The sequence below is a fragment of the Hibiscus syriacus genome, unplaced genomic scaffold, assembly GCF_006381635.1.
Source record: "Hibiscus syriacus cultivar Baekdansim isolate YM2019G1 unplaced genomic scaffold, ASM638163v2 tig00006731_pilon, whole genome shotgun sequence".
NCBI classification, from domain to species: domain Eukaryota; kingdom Viridiplantae; phylum Streptophyta; class Magnoliopsida; order Malvales; family Malvaceae; genus Hibiscus; species Hibiscus syriacus.
The window spans coordinates 366898-386307 of record NW_024062108.1 but is presented as its reverse complement, the minus strand read 5'-3'; the positions used below and the strand labels follow the sequence as shown (position 1 = coordinate 386307).

The window sequence follows — 19410 nt, the reverse complement described above, 5'->3', positions numbered from 1 at the left end:
ATAGCTGATTTGAGGTCCTTAATGGCCATGATGAAGTTATATGATGATGTCACTCTGTTAGCAGAATTACAGGTTAAGCCGACCTTCGCTGAGGAGATCAATGTCAAGCAATATCTTGATAGCTCCTTGCTCCCCATCTTTAAGTAAGTGGAGTAGGGGACGACCTCATAGTATGCTTTTGACTAAGATGGAGTTTTATGTTTTAAAGGTCGATATTGTGTGCTTGATGACGCAGAGTTGAGACAGGCTATTCTTAGTTAAGCTCACAGTTGTCCATATCCTATGCACCTAGTAGAGATAAGATATATCAGAATTTGAGAGAGAAGTACCATTTGATCGGTAAGAAGAAGGACATCTCTGATTTTGTGGCTAAATGTTTGACTTGTCAACAAGTTAAGGCAAAGCACCAACATCCATCAGATTTGTTACAACCTATCATGATTCCTGAATGAAAATGGGAGCGTATTACTATGAATTTTGTTATTGGGTTACCTTTTACCCCTTCAAAAAAGGATTATGTCTGAGTGATTATTGATACACTTACAAAGTCAGTTCACTTCATTCCTGTGCGGGTAAATTATTCGTTGGACAAGTTGGCTAGATTGTATGTCTCAGAAATCATCAGATTGCATGTTGTCTCATTATCTATCATTTCTGATCAAGATCCGAGATTTACTTTGAGATTATGAAAGGCACTATATGAGGCTCTGAGTACGAGATTGAATTTTAGTACAGCTTTCCACCCGTAGACTGATGGTCAATCTGAGCGAGTGATTTAGGTTCTTGAGGATATGTTGTGGGGTTACGTGATTGATTTTCGTGTTAGTTGGGAGAACTTTTCGCCTTTGGCAGAGTTTGCTTATAATAACAACTACCAAGCCATCATTCGTATGGCACCGTACGAAGCACTTTATGGGCGTAGTGTCACACCCTGATTTGTTGGACTGAATTACGTGATAGAAAGACTTTGAGACCTGAGTTAGTGCGTGAGACTGAGGACACTGTCAGATTGATCCGTGACCGCCTGAAAGAGGTATTTGATAGGAAGAAGTCTTATGATAACTAAAAGAGGAAAGACATTGAGTTTAGGTTAGAGATCATGTCTTTTTAAAAGTATCCCCATGGAAGGAAGTGTTGAGATTTGGGCGCAAGAGTAAATTAAATCCAAGATTTATTAGACCATATTGTATCTTGAATAGAGTAAAACATGTCACATACGAGTTGCCTCCCCAGCTCAGTCATATTCATGATGTCTTTCATGTGTCTATGTTAAGGCTCTATCGTCCTGACCCAAGCCACATCATTCAGTTAGAGGATGTTGAGTTGAGGCTAAATATATCATATGATGAGGAACATGTTCAGATTTTGGATTCAGATGAGAGAGTGATGAAGAACAAGCGTATTCTGATGGTAAATGTTCAATGGAGTAATCATGGTCCTGCAGAAGCCACAGAGGGACAAAAGATTCCATAAAGACTCAGTTTCCGCATATGTTTATTCCATGTAAATTTCGAGGATGAAATTTCTTTTAGAGGAAGAGAATCGTCATAACCCAATTTAAAGAAAATTAGAATAAAAAAAAAGTTAAAATAGAATAAGCAATTTAATGAAATTGGGGACCAAAATGAAAGTTTTCAAAAAATTTAGGTATTTTTAGAAGATGCAAGAAATTCAATGACTTGAAACTGAATTATCCTATTTTTATTACTCAGTGAAAAATAAACCCCCTCAATCGAGCCTCAAAATTCACCCTTAAATTATCAACCCTAAATCCCTAACCCTCATCAACTTCATCACCCCTATTCCCCGCCGTCCAACCGCCCCAGCTTGCGCCGCTACCCTAAAAAAGACTGCCCCTTTATTCCGATCAAAACTCGACCACTGTCCCACCGTGAGACAACGATGTTCATCGTTAATCTCACTGTGAAATTTTGTAGAAAAATCATCGGCCAATCGCTTGTTTCCGTTGATTCTAGCCAAATAATCGACTTTGTGCCTCACCACCTTCATATTGCATTCACCAGTGTCGTGAGACCAAAACCCGGTAGGGTTGGTTCCTTATCGTTGTGTCACCGTCAACCACCGTTTGGGTAAGTTATCGATTGATTTTTGGTGATTTTGGCATGGTTTAATTGTGATATTGGATTGATTTTGGGTGTAATTGAAGCCATGGTTGTCTTGGGAGTAATCGGCCGGTGAAAATGGCCCCTATCGTCGCCATACGCGCCGCCACGCTCCGGAAGTGCACGTAGTGGTCTCCAGCATGTCTGGGAAGTTTTGGAACCGGTCCAGACAAATCGAACTCGAATTGAGTTGACCCGACCCGAACCGACTTGACCCGACCCATTGACTTTGACCTGCCTGACTGTTGACTTTGACCGGTCTTACCGTTACTTTGACTTTGACCAAAAAAGTTAAATTTTTGAAAAGTCCTAATTTATGTTTTTCGACATCATGAGTTCGAATTAAAGTCCGTTTTGCCAAATTCGAGCCCGAAAACCTCCAAATTGACTGTCAAACATTGACATGTATATTTACTTAAGTGTTTTAATTTCAAATAATTAAAGTAAGACTTGAGACTGATTAGTTGTTATTATTTGAAGGTACATAAGACTCATTTGATCGTTCGATTGCTCGACCCACTCTTCTCGATCCGCTAGACCTCGTGAGCCAGTAGTCACTCATATTAATCGTGAACGTTATGAATACCTAGATTAGAATATTACTTCGATATTAACTCAGTTTGCTATGAATTAGGTTTGCGCACTATAGCAGAGCATGACGAGGTCGGTGCTCATTAAATTTGATGTGACCCTATTTTACGAGGTGTGTTCCCTATGCTACATGACTGTTTTATCTGCTTTGAAATATGTTTCACTAAAAATTATGATTCATTAGTTGATGGTTTATGGACTATGGCTGAATGATACATGTTATTTGAATATTTTTTTCGCTAGAAATATGATTATGCCGAATACGGATCATGGAAATTACTGTTTATTATGTGAAATGTTTTATTGAAACATTTTTTTTGGATAGGATGGAGAATGGAGGTTCAGCTCTGATCAAGCTGGTAAATCCTTACGGACCTAAGGCGACCCTTGGGTAGGCTCTAAGGCTCCAAGATCTTTCTTGGGTAGGCCCCGAGGCCCCGGAAACTTTCTTGGGTAGGCTCTCAGGCCCCAAGATGCTCCCTTAGGTTGGCTCCTTATATCCAATGGGTATAAGGTAAGCCCTATGGATGCAATTCTGGGGAATTGCATATGGTGTACGGGAGGAGGGTAAACTAAGAGTTTTAAAAACTTAAGCTTTATCAAGATTTCCATGATATTTTACCGAATTATTACTTGATTATTTTTACATACTATGTTTTTATTGCACTATTGGGACACACTGAGCCCCTAGTTCACTTTTTAAATTGTTTTACCCCTTTTCAGATACTTTTGGATAGGTACACCAAATCAGACACTTGGAAGATCAACACATTCTTACAGAACTTTTTGTTGCAATGTTTCTATCTTTCGAATCGCTTTCAATTATGGTGACATGTGCCTTTATTTTGAAGTACTTATTTTTATGATGATGTTTACTTCTTTTGCTACTGATATTTAAATTATCGTGATTTTGATTTATGACATGTATTGTTTTATTTAGTCACTTTTAGTTTTATATTTACGAGTTGGGTTTTTATAGTTAATTATTATACTTTTATGAATGTTATTTGTAATATGATTTTAAATTATCGAATAACGTTTTGAAAAATGTTTTAAGAATTTTTAATGTAATCCGTTAGAATTAGTCGAAACGCATAAGCTGAGTCTAGGGGATTACATTGATGGAGTGAGACACATCTTTTTAAAAATTAGTTTAAATGATTATTAGATTGGAATTGTATCAAAGTGAAGAATTAAAAAATTGTAAACTAAACATCATCTAGCGGTTGTAAATCATTATTAATTATTAATCTAGTGTGATTACAAGTGATAATATCAATTTTAGAGACTCTTAATCATTTGATAAAAAGAGTTCAAATACTCTATAGTCGTTGATGCTCAAACCCAAACTTCTAAGAATAACAATCATCCTTCTAACCATTAAAGTAGTTTAGTTTGATGCTTTCATGTATAACTCATTTTTTTAAATATAATCTATTTGATTTATTATAAAATTCAGGTCACATATTCAACACAAAATTTATGTGTATAACATGTATATTTATAAAGCAGTTTATTAGTAGATTTTAGTTCAAACGTTACTTTGATGTTGTATTTGAAATCGGTCAGACGAAATTATGGGCAGACAAAATGATAGGTTTCTTGAACTCCACTAAACATTTATTTCATTGCTCATCAAAGCCTTTCGTTTTGAACTTTAAATAAAAAAAATGACAGAAGGTTGATAAAAATGAATACAAAGCATGAAGCATGTTGGGGCCCCTACCAAGCCATTTGAATCAATTACATATTTATGAATATAGTAATCCTAACATTTGATTAACTGATTCATGCTTAAGTTTTTATTCGAATAATATGTGCTAAATCTTTGTATTTGACAAAAAAGATTTCATAATTTGACAATAGAAAAAAAAGGAGGGCTGAAAATTATTTTAAAAATAATTGTAAAAACCCATGCAAATCTTTGAAAATCAATGAATTAAACTGAAGTCGAAGTATTGAAATACTTGCAGTGGAAAAATAAGGAGATAAAATTTGTCCCGAGGAACCAAATACTTAAAAAATTTGTATTAACAGCAATAGCATCGTCTTCACACATATTTTGTCAATCTTTTAGGCCTTGTGAGAGCACTTGCTGAGTCATTTTCACCATTCAACCGGTGGTGGATGCACATTTAGTTTAAAATAAGTAAATGTACCCTTTAAAATTCAAATTTTTTATGAATTATTTAGTCTATTAATTATATCTATCTTAAAAGGTATTTTTTCAAATCTATCGTTACATCTAACTGAATAAAATCATACCAATAATTAGTTGATTTAGTGAGATAATACATTAGATCTCTTAAAAAATATTAGAAATTTGAATTTTAGTGTTTGTGAATGAAACACATTGTATTGATAGAGTTGCCGCCATAATAAATATTTGTAAAATGTGATCCAGAATAATTGATCAATAAATCAGATATATATAATTAAACCAAGAATAGATACAAAATGTGACCAATTGTTTTTGCTGGTTGGGCCTAAAATCTCATTGAAATCGTGAAATGTAGTTCTTGATTTGGGGTCTTAACTAAGATGTAGTACAACACCCTTCTTTAATTGAGCCTTAAATTGGCCCAACTCAGTCCATTTTTCTAATTAATAGACCCAACGGGATTGTACTTTAAAAGTGCGTTTGCTTCAATAAAAGCGGGTAAACGAAAAATAAAGTGGAAAAGTGTTTTTCTTTAATATTTTAAAATTATAAATATCTTAAATTTATTATTAAACTAAGACCTCGTTAATAAATAAATTTAATTATGTGTATTAATTTTTAAGAAAATGTGAAAAAATAAAACTACTAAAAGATGACAATTTTCTATAGTTTACATATTCACTAGATTAAGCATTTTTAAATAAAGTAAATTCATGGAATTTATGATATCAAGCATAGTCATCAAACTAAAACCCCAATAAAATTCAGGCTATCCTCAATTTGAATCCCCTAAACCCAAAAAAAATTGTCAGACAAATACTAATATACACACACACAAACACACACACAACACACACACACACACACACACACATATATATATATATATATACATATATGTATATGTATGTATACATATATGATTATAATCCATTTTTAATGTAAAACTATTTTTGTTTTACACATGTATAGAATTGTTGAATAAGTGAAAGTAGAAGATTAAGGTTAATTCATTATTATTTTAGTATATATCTTCTCATTTCCTACTGTTAATCTGTCTCGCTCCCGCTCTCTCTCTCTCTCTGACGATTGAGATTAACTCATTATTGTTTTAGTATATATCTTCTCATTTACTACCGATAATCTCTCTCTAATATATATATAGATGATGGCCCTCGAGTGTATTTTCTTAAACCTTTTTTATTTTTTGTTCATCGAACATTTTAAAATTTCTGGAAGTTTTAGAGTTACATATATTTCGGTTAGCCATAATCTTTTGACATGACCATTGATAGGACCACATGATTTGTCAAAGTCAAATATGTTATATGATAGTTGTTTCTATTTGTCATATTAGCCTATGAAACTATTATGACCCTAAATTTGACACCAACACTGAGGGTCAAGATTTAAGCTACTATGTATGATTCATAACATCAAGAATCTTGGGTTAGTAGTTTTGGGTTGACCCAAGAGTATTTTAGATGAATTCATTAGCCTTGTAGGGAAGCTTGGGCCAAATGAGCTTTGGATTTGGGCTTGATAGGGCCCAATAAGGCATAAAATGGACATTTTTAATCTTAGGACAAAAGAGAAATGACTAAAAGTTTGAATAACCCCTCATTTGAATCAAAAATTGAAATATCTTTATTTGTAGTGATGTAATCGACAGGGGAAGCAACAAAATAGGCCATTTAACCCCCTTGTTTTCCTACACTCTTTTGTTTCTTTCTCTCTTCTCCATCTTCTTCCTTACCAGGAAACCTAAGAAAGGTTGAAGCTATGAGATGTTTTAAGCCTTACCCAACAATATTAAGGTAAGGAATTTAATCTCCACTTTCCAAGCTTCATTTCAAGCCCTCTGCTGTAAGTTTTGGTTATGGTAGCCAAATATGGATTTTGTGGAGGTTTAAGAGAACATTAGTTATCCAACCCGCTTTTGAAGGATTTTAGTCTTAGGAAGTCTTTTTAATACCTTTCCAAGCTCCTAAACACATTAGTAATCCATATGTTTAGTTCTTGTCTAGTGAGATAAGTTGGAGAAAGCTCCAAGTACAAGAGAAAGGAAAAGCTCACCCTTGGTTGAGTTGAATGAACACCCAATAGCTTAGGACTCAATGTAACTCACTTATAATTCAACTATACCACATATAGGACACTAGGTGTGTTTTGGCAGGTTGCATGAGTTATGAAGCATTTTTATGGTAAATTCAGCATTTGGTATTTTTCAACATGATTATGGACCTATTATGACTCCCATTAACATCCATAAAACTTAAATAACGTTTGGGAACCTCAATAGGGAGTATCGATACTAATGTATTTTTCAAACATCAAAGTCAAATTTAGTATCGATACTCAAGTTAGTATCGATACCACATACCAGAAGTATCGATACTTAAACCAGAGTATCGATACTAGCCCATTTCCCCCCAGTTTTTAATGGTCACTAGTATCGATACCCAGAGGTCAGTACTGATACTGAGGGACTTAGTATCGTACCTATGTACAGTTTTGGGTAGGAAACCCAAATATTCAAGGGGCCCAATAACACCAGAATGCCATGAAATAAAACTATAAGTGAGAACAATAATAAACTCAGAATAACTATAAACAATAATATCTAGGATAACATAAAACTAACCTTGATTGATGATCAGGACACAATAAAGACACTCGAGTTACTTTAGCAGATAACGATCGTACATTTCAGATATCCCAGTCAATGCCAAAACATTTCAACTGCCAACTGGGCACAGATTCCCTAAAACTCAATGGAGTAATTTGGTCGGGTATACGTTTATGATACAATTTTGAATCTCACCCCAAATACCCAATGGTATATAAGAAGGTTAGAGGGGTGTGTGAGCTCCGAGATGTAGAACCCTCAACCACACCATAATGCCTACCTCAGCATGTCATATCAGTGTTTTCTTATGTCTTCATACATGTGCCTCTAGCATGCACATTTAATGAATGCATGTGGTATAATACAATTATTAATGAAGCATTGAGCTAGTAAGCTCAGCTTTCAAAATGTGTTTTCATGCCTAGGTTCTTTGAAGGTCGTTCGTGTAGCGTTATCACCACCATATATTCAAATTTGGCAAAGATCTTCGGAGTACATCTTGATTTGTATTAGAGAGCATGTACTATTGCATACCCTTTTTTTATTCAGTCATATCTCTATTTGTTTAAACTCAATGTATTATTTGGATGATATGAGAGCTCCTCCATTTTGTAAACATAGATTCATTATGTTTTGTTTACATTGATATGGATGATGTTTTGAACAATGGTTTATAGTGATTTTAAAAGAAAATTTTGGGTTAGACAGTTCGGTGGTTCTGTGTGATATCTTAATCTATCGATCTTTGGGCCAAACTAGATTAAAGTGTTACATTATTGGAGAAGAAATTTGGAAATATCTCTCTCTAGTTCTCTTTATATATGTATGAAATTTTCTTTACCTCATAAAACACACCAGCCACGATTCTCCATCCATATAAGAAGGGGTGAACCACCAATAGCCTACATCACCATAATTTTCTCGTCAACGATTTGTGCGGTGATTGTAGATTTCTTTTTTGACAAAAAAATCAGTTGAAATGAACCCCAAAATGTAAAATAACAAACTCAACTTTCTATATTTTCCCCAAAATCACTCTAACGTACCCAATTTATTTTACCAAAAATAGTAGGTCATGTATGACTTAACGTATTATCAAACTTACCATGATACCTATGACTAGACCAATCATTAGTGTCCCAACAATAATACCGACAATTTATGTACTCCTTTGATCAAAGCATCTTGCAAGTTCAGTACTTGCAAAATATGATAGAAAGCCTCCATGCATAATTTCAAGCCTCACAAGTGGTTTAGTACAGTTGTAGTAGCAAAATCATTAGCATAAAAAGTTGGTCCAAAAAACTCTTTACGAGTTGTTGATCTCCCTATATTAAGGAAGTATTTGTTGATGAGAGAATGAAGAAAGGGCCTCTAATGTTGAGAAGATGGTCAATAAATACAGTTCGTTGCTCATCTAAACATTTCATATGGTGTAATCTCCCAAGAGCTTGAGATCATGGGGGAAACATAAAATATATACCTCAACATGTCGTGTTACTCGACCTATATGAAACATGCCAAAACTAGAATGTTCATTAACTAGATTTTCCAAAATTTATCCAAACATTATTTTAAAGTACTTCAAAATTAACCATCGCAATCATTCATTACAAATAGTTTAAATAATCAAATAATAATTATATTGTAAATAAAATGTATACCGAATCCAAAGTTCAAGTCCACAGTCCAGAACATATTTTATGTTCAATGTTCCAAAATATTTAAACATATTAAATAAAATCCAAATAAAACAATAGTAAAATAAGAAATAGAAAATTTGAATAAATATCATACTGTGAAAATAATAAAATATGAATAAAGATGTAACTCCAAGTACTTGTTCACCTAGGACGAGAATCTAAAAGATGAAACTAAGGGGTAGTAATCTACAAGGGTTAATGTGTCTCTAAAGTGCAATCAAACACATAATATCATAGGCATACAATAATACTCGTACGTAAAATTATCAACGACAATAATAGTTTAATGATATGCCAATACTCATGCACTAGCTCATACTTCTGTCACACCCAAAAAGTGAGTTCCCCAGAACTACATTAATTTCAACCCACACACCATATAAGTGGGGTCCGTCATAATGACAACGCCATTGAATCCGAAAAAGTGGCATTCACCCCATCGAGTGAATGGACTAAACTTTCCTTATCAATATTTGTCTCAACATGATATGCAAAATGACATAATATCTGATGTCTGATCGATCCGAGTAATAATATTTTCGAGGTATATATTAATTTTGAAACATATATTTATTGTGTAGCATGTAATCTGATTCACGATATTTTCATGCAATCACATATTTTGTACGAACATCTCATAATTCCAATTTCAACAATTTATCATGCATCACATTATATTTCCAAATCATAATAAACACAACCAAATTACACTCAAGCATGCTTTCAAGTTATATACCAAGCAACCAGGTAAACAAGAAAATAAATCAAATATATGTAACATTGATTTGAATACAGGGATTGCCAGTACACTTAAACGAGGTTTCCAGGGATGGAACTTTACTGGCAATAGACTCATGAGAAGGGGATGTCATGACTGGCCTTACCGTAACCTTAAACTATCAACCACCACATAACAATGGCAGCAACACCGAAAACAAAATCGATGAAGAGAGTTCCACGGCCAAACCAAGCTGTCAGTCGCGACTCAGGCCAACTGAGCCTTCCCTGACGAAACCTGACCACCCACGACCATATGCGATCGAACAATGATGACCAGCTCCAACAATGATGACTATGAATGGGATTACGACGGGGTCATCGGGATAGTCGACGATCCTACCTTGATGAAGAAAAGCAGCGAAATAGTATTTTTAAGAAAATGAAGGGGGAGGGCGCCACATATCAAAATAGTCGAGGGAGAAGTTTGTATAAAACTTAAATGGGTTTAATTACAAGGTTGGCCATCCATCTTTCTAGGGTTTTAGAAAATTGGCTCTAAAGTTTCCAAATTTGTAATTTGGTCACTAATCTCAATTTAGGAATTTAGGTCAAAATTTCCTAAATTATAGAGTTTTAATTTGAGGTAAAAATGGGGTATTACAATTCTCATCTCCTTTAAGAAAAATTTGGCCTCGAAATTTACAAAAAATAAAATAAAATGGCTTAATAAAATACCTTCAGTAATGTCTAAATATCGATCCTCATACCTCCGATTAGCATATACTAAGCTAGACTGTCTCGCTACAGACCTATCTGAACCCATACTTTGGGTTGTTCTACCTCTACTAGCCGAACCAGAACTAGAACCAGTGGGTTTACTCTGATCTCTAACTTGGGTCGATGTCTGAACTAAGTCCTGGGACTGATTAAAACCATAGGGACCAGAACTCAGAAGAGGACACTCCTTGAAACAATGCTCTAAAGACCCACAACAAAGACACACCCCGGTTCTCCTCCAACACTCTCCAAGATTCCTTTTATTACAGTAAAAGCATAGAGGTACACATAACCATCATCTGAGCTGCCAACACTAATAGTTGGAGCAATAGATATCACCAGTTTCACTCTAGAATAACCCTAAAAACCTACATCATCTCTCGATATCTTCCTAAACTGATTCACATAACTCGTTTAAGTAAACTCTCATGGTTGTCTCCAAGTTCTATTAGAAAAATGGGGTTTATGACCCTCTAGTAATGTGAAACACCCTCAGACTTATGCGGGTGACCCAATCCAATCTAAGGCGTCACATTAGGGCCACCGGATCGACCCACCGTAAAATCTCAAAAAAATAGAATTTCTTTTATAACACTTAAAATCAAAAAACAATTTATAAATATAAAAGTTAAATTTTCCAAAATTCAGAAATAAAACAGATTTCAAACTGGTATATCAAACAAAATATAACATACATGCACCGTACTCCGCGAGTAACATCGGTGGAACTCTCTTACCGATGTCGATAGTTGCACTAGTTCAATCATTTTGACCTGAAATAGTAAGTAACAAAGTGAGCTTTGGTAAGCTCATTAATACAGAACTACCATATGATACTGAAGAATATGCAGATAACAGATAAGCATATGTTTCCTCATTGGTTCAGAAATCTATAGACTTTTATGTTGAGTTGAGGTCTCGTTGATATCTCAGATAGTAAAAGACAATAAGCTTTTAGTTCAGAGGAAATGTTTTGGATAACTGGGTTCAGAAGATCAGAATAAGGTGTCTAGTGTGTTCCCACAAAACCAGTGAAAATGTATAGATATTTTTAAAATAGTAGCAGTTTAAAACGTATTTTCCAAAAACCATAGTAAAACCCTCCAATTGAACGCCATATACATTTTCCTATAACTGCATCCATAAGGACTTACCCTAGGCTCAAAGGGCATAGGTTCCAACCTAAGGGAGCACTTTGGGTCCATAAGGTTTTACCCAAAAACACATAGCAGTGGTGTCATCCCTAAGGGAGTGCCTTAGGGTCTATAAGGTCTTACCACTAGGCTCATTAGGCCTAAGAGCCCACCCAAGAGTCGCCTTAGGTATAAGGAATTACTAGTCAGTGCTGAACCTATATAAGGAATTACCAACAGGACTAAATCTGTCAGTGTCTTCAGTCATACCAGAGTCCCAGAGTACTCCGCATAAAAATAATTTTAATCAGTAAATAACGATATCAGAAATCAGAGCAAAGATCAGATATCATAACTCAAATCAGAGATCATAACTCAAATCAGAGATCAGAACATATATAAAAGTTTATAGCAGAATCAGAGGTCAGATTGTATTTCAGATACGAGATACATACTTTTAAAATCAGAAAAAACATTCGTATGATCAGGGAACACACTAGAGGTTCCAGATATTATTCGGAGGTACTTGATAATCTTATCGGGAAGGGAAACATAGATATTCAGTATACCTATAGAATGAGAAAATTATGATCACTATCGAAAGAGTTAATTAGCTGAAAGAATCATCAGTTATTAGAATATGGTTTATCATGATCATATAGTATTCAGATATTTTTTTGAGGCACTATGTATTCAGAAAGATATTCAGAATCCTTTGCATCAGAGTTAATCGTGTTTTCAGTTATGACAGGAGTAATTCTATTATCTAGGAAATCAAAGGCAATTTGGCCATTAGGTTTTTGGATAATTCTTAGTGATTTGAGCTAAAAAGGGAGAAACGAAGATTCAGGGCATTTACGATTTGTGTCGATCAATTAGAATATCGAGTTAACTCAAAAAATACAAATCCCAACAATGATACATGTCAACCGATCAAATCGTTGCACTTCAAGAGTATTCACTGTTTAATAAATAAAACTCTTGTTGAATTAATTTTCTTCATAATCATCTTTGAACGAATTTTAGGGAGACGAACATTTATTCCAATGGTCTTTATTTCACTTCTGCATTGCAACGATATCAGGAAATGTTGACGTGCTTTATTCGTGGTTCAAAACCCATATGGACTGCACAACATATATGTTCATCAGTGTTTCCAAACTTATCCAAGTCATTCCTTTAATTATAGGTCTTTGAGGTTACTTAGGTCATTTATAAGTTAAGTCTATCCCGGTCACTTAGGAGTTTCCAAAGTAATTCAATTATTTTCATAAATTTGAATACATATATTCCCTCCATTCAGTTCAACTTTATCATAATATAAGTTCTCAGGTCGTCTCCCTTATCATAGTTATCCATAGTCCTTTTTAGACTTTAAGGGTATTATCATCATTTCATCCAATTCTGTTAGTGGCATTACTTCAGATAACTTAGTCTTGAAAGTATTATAACTCCTTAGAATTCAAAGTACTTTGTTTATTTGATCACTGGATGTTATTTTCACCACTAGGGGAAACCTTGGTCTTTTTACAGTATAAGGGAATTTTCGTAATTTTACCCTCATAGTGCTATTTTTGGTAATTTTTTATCCAAATATTTCTAACATTTAATTTTTAACGAGATTAATCATAATTTAAGCTTTCTGAGATTAATTGATTTACTGGTTAAATCATTGAACTAAAATTTGCTCCGATCAGTCTGCCAATTTCTTTTTCGAGCCGTTAGAGTCTTTTATAGTGTACCATCTTTAATGAAATTTCCTTCTGAGTCCAAAGACTGTTAACTACACCTAATAGACCAATCATTTTTATTTATGCATTTACTATTTATTAGTGAGTCCCAAAAAGCATACAAAAGGTAGTAAAGTATTACCTCAATTTTCATGTTATAATGATCGACCATTTAAACTCCATTCGATTTCCCTTGAACTTGAATCCAACGTCCAATAATTCCTCGGATACATAGCAACTGAATTTATGTTAAAACTAAACTTAATTGCGAAACCATATTGAATCCGAAGGTAAGTCACTGAAAAACGACTTAAGGTGCGAATTCGGTAAAATGAAATTCAGAATCAGACTTAAGACATTGAAAAACATAAAATAAGGCTTTTAAAAAATTTTGACTTTTTGGGTCAATGTCTTAGTCAACGGTCAATGGTCAGACCGGTCAAAGTCAATAGTCAACGGGTTAACTCGGCCAAAGTTAACGAGTTGACTCAGTGACCAGACCGGACAGGTGGGTCGAGTCAGATCAGGCGGGTCGGCAGACGGGTCAGGTCAACTCGGTTCTAAAAATCTCCTTAGACCCAAAACAAGCCCCACGCGCACCGCCGGCGCGTGCAACGACGATAAGGCTAAGGCGATCGGTTAATTCATTCACGAGCTTCCACTAACCTCAATTAAACAATTTCAGTCCAAAAATTCAACCAAAATTACTTGAATAAAAAAGAAAAGAGTCGGAGATATTACCCACGTCGACGATTAGAAAAGCGACGATAATAGAATAACTCAAGGGTCGGGTTTTGAGCAACAAAGGTGGGGAGTCCGATGCTTGGGATGGTGAAGTGAATCGGCGAGCATAGCAGTCAGAATCGATAAAATTCATAGTGACGAGGGTTTAAAATCAATGAAACTTTCAACAATTGATTTTCCACGAACGACGGTCGACCTCGTGTTTAGTGGTCCGAGCTAGAGCCACGAGATGGTGGCGATACAGCTGAGAGGGGTGGTGAACTTCACCCCTGGCCGAGGTGATTGAACAACGTTAAGACGATGGAGATTTCTGGAAATGGGTTATTTGGTAGCTGGGTTTTGATTCTGATGGGGGAAATTTAATTTTCACTGACCATTAAAAATAGGCAAATTCAAGATTGGGTCCATAAATTTCCAGCACTTTCTAAAACTAGCCCAAAAATTTCAAAAACTTATAATTTGATCCTAAAATTTTCCTTATTACAACTTTAATTCGGTATTTTAAAACTAATAAAATTTAACCCCTAAAGTGGGGTGTTAATAATGGCTCACTCTTCCCAACAATTCTAGCCCAAGCAGCTAAATAATTACATATTGTGTCGGGGTGTAAGACAACAACTGAATGAATCGAGGGGCGAAGAGCTTTCAGGAACCACTCATACTTCTCTTTCTCGTTTAAAATCAACTCTGGAGCATACTTAACCAACCTCGGAAATTCGATCTCATAGTCGGTAATGGTCATGTCATTCTGCTTCATATTCAAGAAATCCTCCCGACACTTTTCTAAATACTCATCTCCACATAGTGATCTCGGAAAGCATGACGGAAATGTTCCCAAATGACTTGTTCAGCTAGAAAAATATCCTTCTATGATTCCCACCAGTCCCTAGTTTCACCGCCTAATAGTGATACATAAGCTCTCAACATACGATCAATCGGATAACCCATTTCCTTAAACAATCACTGTAACTTCTTCAGCTAGTACTCAACATTGGCGGGATCATTCCAGTCTAACCCATAAACACATTCATTACAACAGCTAAAAACTTGATCGAGATGGGTTTCTTAACACCCTCACTGTGTTTTAAAAGGCACGAGGCGCTTCAAGGCGATTAGCTACCTAAGAGCCTCAATTTTTGAGGCGCTTTGAGGCGAGGGATTCACGTACGCGAGGCACTTAATTTTACAAAACATTTGTAAATATTTTATAACCATACCTCAAACACAAAACAACTTAATAATTAACTTAATAAGAAAAAACACCAAGTAGCATATGTCATATTGTATCTCAAAAAGACTTGTTGCTTTCTTTTTACAGGATAACTTTTAAATGTTCGCTCTCTTTAAGATGTTTTAGTTTGCTCACAACCCACTGCTTGAGATTTGAGTCTAAGATCGATAATGCAAGCATGAAATTTGATGTCTAGTGAACCTGCAAAGCTACCGTCAACAAAAATTTATTACTCTTAGAATCATTTGCAAGTTACACACCATGGTCTTACTGAAATTTGCTTAAAGTCACCCAGAACATCAATTGAACCATCCTTAAGAAAGTTAAACTTAATCACGGGGCTTCTCACCATCATCAATCTATTTGTACGGATAATTGATAACTTGACGACAAACTAAACACGCCCACTCCCACTTCTCGCGCATAATAATCAAGGATAAGTGGAGATAAAATGAGTAGTACAACTACAACTAAAACACTCTAGAACTAAAATTCAACTTATATTGATGAATGAATAATTCACTAAAACAAACAGGAAATAAACGACCATTACTAATAAATTATCCAAGACCTAAATCTTTTGAAGATTAAAGATGATTGGAATAAAAAATAACAATAAAACATATTTGATCAAATTGGCAAATTAAAATAACTACTAAAATTTAACCAAATATGGAAACAATAAGGAAGTAATTAGAAAAAACCAGAAAACTCATAAAAAAGTGAGAAATTATATTTAACCATATCGGTGCATAGGGAGTGGATCTGAGAGATATCTTTTTAACGGAGAAGGAGAGTTCAGGTGAGTCGGGACTGGAGATGGAACTCTCGAACCTCTCCAACCATTCGATCCCGTCCCTTGCTCGAAGAAGTATCCTTTTGGCACTCTGATAGACTTCCGATAATGTCACTCCTCCTTCGTTCCCCGCCATGCTTCGATTCCAAACAAAGCGTCGTCTTGATTTTCACTTGTAGAAATGGTGATTGATTTGATTTTTGGTTTTGTTTTGTTATATTTATTGAATTGCAATTTCTGAATTTGTTTTGATAGTCCAAACAATGAAGAAAATATCCTTTTTGACTATCATTGTATGTGAATCGCTAAAAGCATCGCCTCGTGTACTCGCCGCAGCCTTGGTGGTCAGAGGCTTTCTTCTAAACGCCTCGTAGCACCTCAGAGCGCCCCAGGCGCGCTTTTTAAAACACAACACCCTCAGTCTAACGGAGATAACGAAGTAATTCACGGTTTACTGCAGCAGTATCATCATTAAACATCTTACTGTCCTCTTATTCATGTAAAACATCACCCTAAGTCTGATGTGCGGGCATATTTTCACCTCTAGTCTATTGAACTCCTGTTCGATCCATATGTTACTCAACTCTCTCGATCCCATTAACTTTATTCGAATTTTGCGTCTGACCCATTGGTGGTGGTGGATTAACTCTAGCCGTAGTGGTACAACCACAACTTTGACTGGTAACTCGATGAGAATTCTTATGAGGTGCCACAGAGAACTATAAAAAATGACAAATCCTAATATCAGAGTTGGTACTTGGAGTTTCCAAAATTAAATTTTTATAAAAAAATATTCAAATAATAAAAATAATGACAATAATAATTAAAAAAATCTCCTTTAAATGAAAAATATTGTATGCATCTCACAAATCATTTTCCAATTAAAAATATAGGGTTTAACTTAGCTCTGATACCACTAAATATAACTCCTTTTACTCGAACTAGACTAAACATGCCAGATTCAGAAGGCCCATTAACTAGATTTCCCAAAATTTACCCTAACATTATTTTAAAGTACTTTAAAATTAACCATCACATTTATTCATTACAAATAGTTTAAGTAATCAAATAATAATTATATTGTAATAAAACGTATACCGAATCCAAAGTTCAAGTCCATAGTCCAAAATAGAGTTTATGTTCAATGTCGTAAAATATTTAAACATATTAAATAAAATCCAAGTAAAATAATAATAAAATAAGAAATAGAAAATCTGAATAAATATCATATTGTGAAAATAATAAAATCTGAACAAAGACGCAACTCCATGTACCAGTTCACCTAACTTGAGAATCTGAAAGAAGAAACTAAGGGAGAGTAAGCTACAAGGCTTAGTGTGTCTCTAAAGTGCAATTAAACACATATAATAACATAGACCGAAGCATACAATAATACTCATACGTCAAATTATCAACGGTAATAACAATTTAATGATATGTCAATGCTCATGCACCGGCTCGTACTCCTATCACACCTAGAAGAGTGGGTTCCCCAGAACAACACTAATTCCAACTCATACACCATATAAGGGGTATGCCACAAAGGTAGAGGCCACTGAATCTGAAAAAGTGCCATTCACCCCATTGAGTGAATGCACTGAACTTCCCCAATCAATATTCTTCCTAATATGATATGCAAAATGACATAATATCTAATGTCTGTTTCGAACCGGCTAACAAATATTTCCAAGGCATATATTAATTCTAAAGTATATATTTATTACGTAGCATGTAATCCGATTCATGATATTTTCATGCAATCATATATTTTGTACGAACATCTCATAATTCCAACCTCGAGAGATAGCTTGAGACGGTAATAACCTCTACCACCGTTAGCTTGAGCTGTAGATCGATCCGAATCAGTGCCTACAATAAGTAATTTAGTTAAATAAAATTATTATAAAATTAATTATGTAAATAGCATACTAAAATTTGTTAGTTAACACTCACGGTTGACACGAGCTATACGGTTCGGTTCGAAGTTTGTGGTCAATGAAGGAGGAGACGGTTACTCAGTTCTCGGTTCATAATTTCCTGCAAAATTGACAACATCCTAATCAAATAGCAACAAACCAATTTACAGTTAAAAGTAATAATTATCGATGAATAAAAATAATTCTGATTCGATCGGGGATATGGCAGTAGGCTTTCGATTTAAATATAGGGACTGTCAGTACACTTAAACAAGGCTTTCAGCAACGAAACTTTATCGGTAGTAGTCTCCTGGGTCGGGGATGTCACGGCCAGCCTTACCATAACCTTAAACGGCCGTCCACCACACGGCAATGGCGGCAACACCCCAAAAGGAACCGACGAAGAGGGTTCCCCAACCAAACCAAGTTGTCGACCGCGACCCAGGCCAACTGAGCCTTCCCCGATAAAATCCTGACCACCCACGACCATAAGCAATCGAACATGGCGGTGCTAGGGGCGGTATTGTGAGTTAAAGCTCGTAGGTTTCATGATAACCCGCTCCAACGACGATGACTACGAACAGAATTACGATGGGGTCGTGGGGGATAGCCGGCGAACCTGCCTTGATGAAGAACGATGGTAAAATAGGTGAACGGTGACAGTGAAAAGAGGAATCAAGAATTGCTGCTAGGGTTTTTAAGAAAATGAAGGTGGAGGGCACCGCGCAGTGAAATAGTCGGGGGAAGAAGTTTGTATAAAACTAAAATGGGTTAATTACATGTTGGTAATCCAAATTTCTACGGTTTTAGAAAATTGATTCCAAACTTTCCATATTTTCAATTTGGTCATAATCTCAATTTAGGAATTTAGTTGAAAATTTCCTAAATTTGGGGTAAAAACGGGGTATTACATGTCAACCCAAGGGAGCAAGAATGGAGAAATCATATAGAGATCATACAAAAGTAAATTGATGATCTCCAAACTTTAAACAACTCTAGAGGGGTTTGAGTTACAAAGGAGTTGAGTCCTCTCATGCTTCACGTGGTGGCAGCTTCTTACCATCCACATTTCAAGCTGTCCAAGGAGACCTATAACAAGACTAGATACTCCAGGATAGTGGTGCTTAATGAGTTGAGTAGCTTGTGGGCTATTCAA

General features: G+C 35.2%; 1 long non-coding RNA gene across 1 annotated transcript; it reads right to left on the bottom strand.

The window, feature by feature from the left end:
• Positions 1–17801: 17801 nt before the first annotated feature.
• Positions 17802–18965, bottom strand: LOC120200990. The gene is made up of 3 exons (XR_005523621.1): positions 18519–18965; positions 18292–18375; positions 17802–18207 (listed from the first exon to the last, which is right to left on the bottom strand). It is a non-coding gene; the product is annotated as an uncharacterized LOC120200990 (long non-coding RNA).
• Between the last annotated feature and the right edge of the window lie 445 nt (positions 18966–19410).